At 35.1% G+C, this 6,849-nt stretch overlaps 1 pseudogene; it reads left to right on the top strand.

Annotated features, from left to right (window-relative positions):
* The first annotated feature begins 3,715 nt into the window (after positions 1-3,715).
* Positions 3,716-5,327, top strand: LOC125594797 (annotated as a pseudogene).
* Positions 5,328-6,849: the final 1,522 nt, after the last annotated feature.

Raw genomic sequence — 6,849 nt, 5'->3', positions numbered from 1 at the left:
TATCCCAAGACAACAAAAAATGAAGCGGCTGAAAGTTAGGAAGGACAAGTTGCGTTCTCGTTGAAAAGGATGACTGGCCAAGTAAGGGGCTTCAAGCTTCCTCCAATCTCCATTTTTGTTAGTAGGTCTTTACACAGACCATCATACCAGTAGTACATACGTTTGATATGCGAAGGATCAGTCAAATAGAGGAGCTTGATCTCCCGATCTCTTTTATCTATTAGCATAGTCGTCTGTTGCACAGAAGCAATGCCAAGACAAAAAAGAAACGATGAACAAGATTGATCACACAAGAACTCAAGAAGACAATTTTGGAAGAAAAAAAAGCTGGTAGGTTAAAGACTTATTAGACAATACCATAGGCACTTGTTTTGAATATGGAGGAATGTATTTCGGAAGACAGCTCGAACATGTTTACTAGTCGGCTGTGCAAACATATCTACCGTTCTATGTCAAAATTCCTCCATCTTCCATCTCGTCTTCGTAAATACTCGGATCAAGTTTTAAGATTCTTAAAACTAATGAGAAACAAGTTAGACTGTTTCATATCTCAAGTAGCTATTGGTTGTGCTAAGCTGGAGTGAGATAAGAGCAAATAGTGGCAAAATTTTCTTTTGGGTGGGCCAAATAAAGACGACGAAACCTTTGTTATTTTGATCTTAAAAATCGAAGAAGGAGACTTGAGTAGAGCATATTTCAAAAAGAAACTTATTATGAAGTTTCAAAAATTTTATATTTAAAGTTTAAATGTGCTTTTCTCCGAAGCAAAACTTCAAATTTAACTTCAAAAACTATTTTGTATTTTATAGTATGGTCTTTATATTTGTCATAATTAATTAATTTCATAAAGCTTTTGTAAATAACTAAGCGCATATATAAAAAAATTACAACATTATTAAAAAACGTTATATTAAAAATAATTTTTAAATAGAAAAATAACATAATTAATATTAAAATTCAAGCAAAATACCAGAGTTATTCAATATAAAATTATTTCTGTAATGCATATATGATCAACTAGTGCATTTCGAAGGAAAAATGGCTCTCATTATTTTTAATTTGTAGATACAAAACTAAAAATTGTTGACATCGGGTGATCTTAAACTTGTAAGTAACTAGATCTAAACAAGAAAGTAGAAGAGGAAAATAAATATTGCTCGAAGACTTAACTTCTATCGATTATATTAATACGCAATGAATACATTCTATTTGAATAAGAAAGAATCGTAAGAAAAAGACATCAAAAAACAACAACCATCTTCGATTACAACAAATTTGTTTGGACAATATTTTGAAGATTTTGGAGGTCCCAAATCAAATTTACATGACTATTAGTGTGTGTGTTGTTGTAATATTAATTTGTGTAATATTATATCTTCATGTAATTTGTAAAAGTTTTTTGTTGTTATTAAGTTGTTATTGTCTTGTATTGTTGTTGTCTAAATTTAGTTTTAAAATATTTTAAATCTTATTTAAGTTATATTTAATTTAAGTTATATTTAATTTATGTGTAAAACTTAAATTTATAAAAAAACTAAAATTTTAACGAGATATAAATTTTAAGGATTAATACGATAAATGAGAAAATATTTAAAAATTATAAATGTGATGATGTGTAATTGTATGGACCAAAATGCAAACAAAAATATGAAACTTCAAATTTAAAGTTTTGAGTAGTGAAACTTCAAATATAAAGTTTCACTCCTAAAGTTTTGAACGATTCTTTTTGGAGAAAAAAAAACTTCTTATTAAAATTATAGAGTTTCGTTGGAGATGCAGTTACTCGAGACTTAGCTAACTTCTCTGTCATTATCAAGTGGATTAAAAGGATAAAAGGGGAAGTAGAGTACTAAAACCCTCGCCTTGTGGATCAATGGGTCACTAATTGTGACTGCATAGTCACTTTATCCTAACTTCTTACTCCAAAAACTTATTTACTATGTATTTTACCATTTAATCACCGGTAGAAATTATATTTTTCCTTTATTCTACTTACTGTTTAAAGAAAGAGAAATACACACTCAACTTACTCTAGCAACTCTCAGTTTTGCTAGTGTAATACTGCTTTTTTTTTTTACTTTTCTGATTTCCAGCTTAAAAGTTTTACTCATTTTTCCACCTTTAATTTTACCCTTTATTTTTACCCTGATTTACTCTAAAGTTACCGGTCAGACATTAAGTCATATATTTTCCATATTACTTTATTTCACATGGACAAACCAAACCTTAAAAAACAAAATGTTGTGAAACTAAGTTAAGAAATCTTGAAGCTTGAAGATACCGAAAGGTAAACTTACTTTCACATCATCTTGTTTTTAACGTTTATCCTCAAGACTCATCTTTCAAAATCATGATCCTTTCCTGTGTAACCACGCTTACCTAACATTACAATTAACCAAAACCATTAGTATTGAATTTCAGTTCCTATTTGTCTAAGTCAAGTAAACCGATACGGAGCAACTCATAATTACACACTTTTTAAAAACCAACCAGGGAGTGATGGGTGAGAAACCATAATAATCGTCCACTGTGACGTTATCATTTTCGTTAGTCCAAATGGAATCTATTTGGGGCATGGACACGTTCACACCAGCCGAGGATTAAATTAACGTAAATACCCACCACCAAACATCTCCGCACTATCCACACCCCGAGGCTAGTTCGTCAATTCATTCAATTAAAAACTCATAAATCAAAATCCTCGCTTTATGGTGGGCCCGCCACACGAAGCATGTTTCCTCCAATAGCACCTTGCCAAATTATATGCAAAAATAATTTCGAAAGATTTATTCTTTTCCCACCCATAAACCACCAACTCAGCAACCCTCGTATCCGAACGTCCATTTGAAAGCCGTGCGTCGAATCTCCACCGTCGATTAAATTGTCGAATATTGACCACACGATATCCGTGATCCGACGGCGTCTAATAGATCAACTAGAACGTTCTCTTCTCTCTTCCCCGATCGAAACAAGCCTTCTATATATATATTATAAAGACGTCCTCTCCACGACGCTCTAAGAAATAAAAGTACTCGTGTTCACCTCGTGCCCATCCACTCGCATTTTATTTCCCAGATTCTTATCTTCTCTCGAAAAAGGTAAAAAAAGAAGAAAACTCTCCCTCTTGCCTTCGATTCATCGTTTCTGCTTCGTTTAGTGGATAGGATCATCCTTATGCCTGGCTTTACCTGAGCTGAATGATGCATTTATCTTAGTAGATCTTGGATCTGTAGCTACGGTTTGCTTAATTGATGTTAGCTACCGCCTTCTCGAGTTTTTGTGAGCTCACTATCGTTGTGTTTCTTGAGATTGTTTGCTGTTTACGAGTTTTCATCGTTATGCCTGGCGTAGTCTTGAGCTGAATGATGTGTTTATCGTAGTAGATCTTCGATCTGTAGCTACTAGTTGATCGTTTCTCCGAGGTTTGATGGATTATGCTTCTTCAGCTCGCTCTCGTGACGTTTCTTTGTTATAGCTTGGTGTTTACGAGTGTAGCATGAACCTGTGATTGATTCTCTCCATGATCTTTTTTTTTTCTAGGGATTTACTTGTGATTGATTCTGGTATGACGACGTGTTGAAGGCTCTTTGCGGTTTATGGTTCTCAGATTGTTATCTACAGTTAGGATTTTTTGGAGTAGATCTGTGCGTAGATTTAATATTGGAGCTGATAGATCTGCGTATTGTGTTTCCAGATTTTAGCGAAGATGACGAAGAACTCACCCAGCTGTTAGCGAAGAGTACCAGAAGGCTATTGAGAAGTGCAACAGAGGAAGCTGAGAGGCTTGATCGCTGAGAAGAACTGTGCACCAATCATGGTTCGCCTCGCGTAAGTAACTTTAACCGTTTTCAGCTTGTGTGTGTGTTTTCTCATGTATATGTGATTTGCTATTTTCTCATGCGTGATTTGAACTGCAGATGGCACTCTGCTGGAACATTCGATTGCGCCTCGAGGACTGGTGGTCCGTTCGGAACAATGAGGTTTGACGATGAGCTGGCTCATGGAGCCAACAATGGTCTCCACATTGCTCTTAGGTTGTTGGAGCCCATCAGGGAGCAGTTCACTACCATCTCCCACGCTGATTTCCATCAGGTATATGGTTTACCTTCTTTGTGCAGTGGTTGATTTACTCCAGGATTTGGATTTTAAACTCACCATGTGCTTTTTTTTTTATGTGTAATCCATCTCTCAGCTTGCTGGTGTTGTGGCTGTTGAAGTCACTGGTGGACCTGAGATTCCTTTCCACCCTGGAAGAGAGGTTGGTCGTAACACTGAAACACGAAATCAAAATCGAAGGATGAATGCTGTGAGGCTTGATTTGCGTATTACTAACTAACATTCATATATTGGTTTCAGGACAAGCCCCAGCCACCTCCAGAGGGTCGTCTCCCTGATGCTACAAAGGGCTGTGACCACTTGAGGCAGGTCTTCTTAAAGCAGATGGGTTTAACTGACCAGGACATTGTCGCTCTGTCTGGTGCCCACACTCTGGTTCGTATTTCACTCGAACACTTTCTTTTTTTGTTGTTTCGGGTTTACAAGTTCTGATGAATGATTGTAAATTATGATTACGCAGGGAAGATGCACAAGGATAGATCTGGCTTCGAAGGTGCCTGGACTTCAAACCCTCTTATCTTCGACAACTCTTACTTCAAGTGAGCAACTAAAGTTTCGCAGTCTTATAGGTTGATTTATACACATTGATTCAGTGGCTGATATGTTTATTAACTGATAATCAGGGAACTCTTGAGCGGTGAGAAGGAAGGTCTTCTTCAGCTCCCTTCTGACAAGGCTCTGTGGACGATCCCGTCTTCCGTCCTCTTGTTGAGAAATACGCTGCTGTATGCATCCCTTTCTTTCTAAACTTTTATCTTTTCTTTGACTTGGTTTCAGAGATCTAATGTTGGGTTTGTCACAATTTCAAACAGGACGAGGAAGCATTTTTCGCTGATTACGCTGAGGCCCACTTGAAGCTTCTGAGCTCGGGTACTTATCCTGAATCTCTGAATTTGTATCTGAATCTGAGTAGACGTAAATTGAATAGTAGTATGATTCTGAATTGAATCATTTGGTTGCAGGTTTGCTGATGCTTAAGTGTGTCATTCCTTGTGTGATCCCCCGACACTCATGGCTGCTTTGGGTTGGTGGAGGGTTTGCATTCCCTTTGAACTTTTGTCATTTGATTTGCTTAATGTAGTCGGAAGGATCTGCGTAGCTTGTTTTTTTTGGATGGTATTGTGAGTTTGTCGTAGTTCTGTTGCTCTTTTGCTATGTATGATGCTGTCAGACATTCTGCTGTGGTTGTTAACCTTTTTGTTTGTCATCTTCTCAACCTGCCCATAACCTTTGAATTAATTAAGTTAAGGTTAGTAGATGAATGGTACATAACAAACAAATATAATCAAACTATTTAAAGTTCTTAAACCAAATGGGAATATTCTGAAAATCGTATTCATATGCCATATGCGTGTCTTGTCTCTGTTCTTGGACTATAATAAATAAAACTTCGTTTCCGGATTGCTGCTATCGTTTATGGGCTGTTGGCTGTTCCGACTAGGAAATGGAAATTGGATTGTGGTAAATTGCTTTTTGATGGAAGGACCCCTAAAGAGGAACATGTAACTCTGCTTAGTTGTTGCTTGGTTCATACTATATAGTGTTTTCTTTATCTTTACACTACTGTACACAAAAAGAACTACTTTTATCTTTGGGAAAAAACTGTAATAATTGTACATCTTACATCTATAATCTCACCAAATCATGGACAAAAAAAATAAACAATCATCTTTGGAGTTTCCAACTAGCTAAGCTAGTTTACCCGGTTGACTGGACTACTCTTGCGGATATGTTATTTGGATCTAGAAATGTCCCTACTGCTGAATATGAGTGAATGGTCTACGATAGAATCAGGTTGTAACATTAACTAACTGGAACTAAATTCTTGTGTTTCAATGCAATCCAAAACGAGTTTTTAGAAAGAAATTTCTTACACGTAATAGGATTACGCCAAGAACACTAAATCGCATTGCTCCAATCATATCTTAGTATTCAAGTATATTAAGAAAATATGTGATTGGAGCGACAAGAGAGAAAGTAAGAGTAGTAAGAGTAGAGTAGCTTTGCGAAACACATTCACACCGTGTAGAGTTCGAAGCTGTTATGCCTTTGTGGGGAAATTGGCTGTAATATTAGTGAACTCCTCTTTCAATTCCGTGTGGGTCACTTCTGTTTTATACATTCCCTTTTTGTCTCAAAAGAAGTTCAAAGCAATTATGGCTTCAAAGAAAATAAAAACACTACTAGACCCTAATTTTTTTGGCATCTTAAACCATCTATTTACGATGAATATTCGATATCATATAAAAAATTGAACAAATAGACGTAATTAGAGAATTGTAGACGATATATAAAAACAACGGTTATTAATGTAAAATATGAAGAAATATTATATTATGACTTAGTATGGCATAAAAGATTATAAATTAATTATACATGTTTAAAGAAAATAAAATGATTTTTAAACTTCTGTGAAAAATTTAACATATAAAAAAGGGCGATGAATTAGTCATCAAATTGTAAATAATTTCATAATTTTATTAATAATAAATTATTTATAGTCTTTGTTTTTCGTCAAGATAATTATTAAATGTCCATAACATTAATATGTTAAAAGGTCATATTATGAAAGCCCATGTTGTAACCGTTTTTTTCGGGAAGTGTGTAACAAAAAAATTACATTTAACTCTCGTTTGTTTAAGTTTGTGTCGGGTAAAAAAATTAAAAAAAATCTCTATCTTTTTCAATGTTCAATTTGAAGCTTATTATGCGGAAATCATACGCAAATATATT

This window comes from Brassica napus (assembly GCF_020379485.1).
Source record: "Brassica napus cultivar Da-Ae chromosome C5 unlocalized genomic scaffold, Da-Ae chrC05_Random_13, whole genome shotgun sequence".
NCBI classification, from domain to species: domain Eukaryota; kingdom Viridiplantae; phylum Streptophyta; class Magnoliopsida; order Brassicales; family Brassicaceae; genus Brassica; species Brassica napus.
Note: the sequence above shows the minus strand (reverse complement) of the source record. Positions and strands in the feature narration are given on the sequence as shown.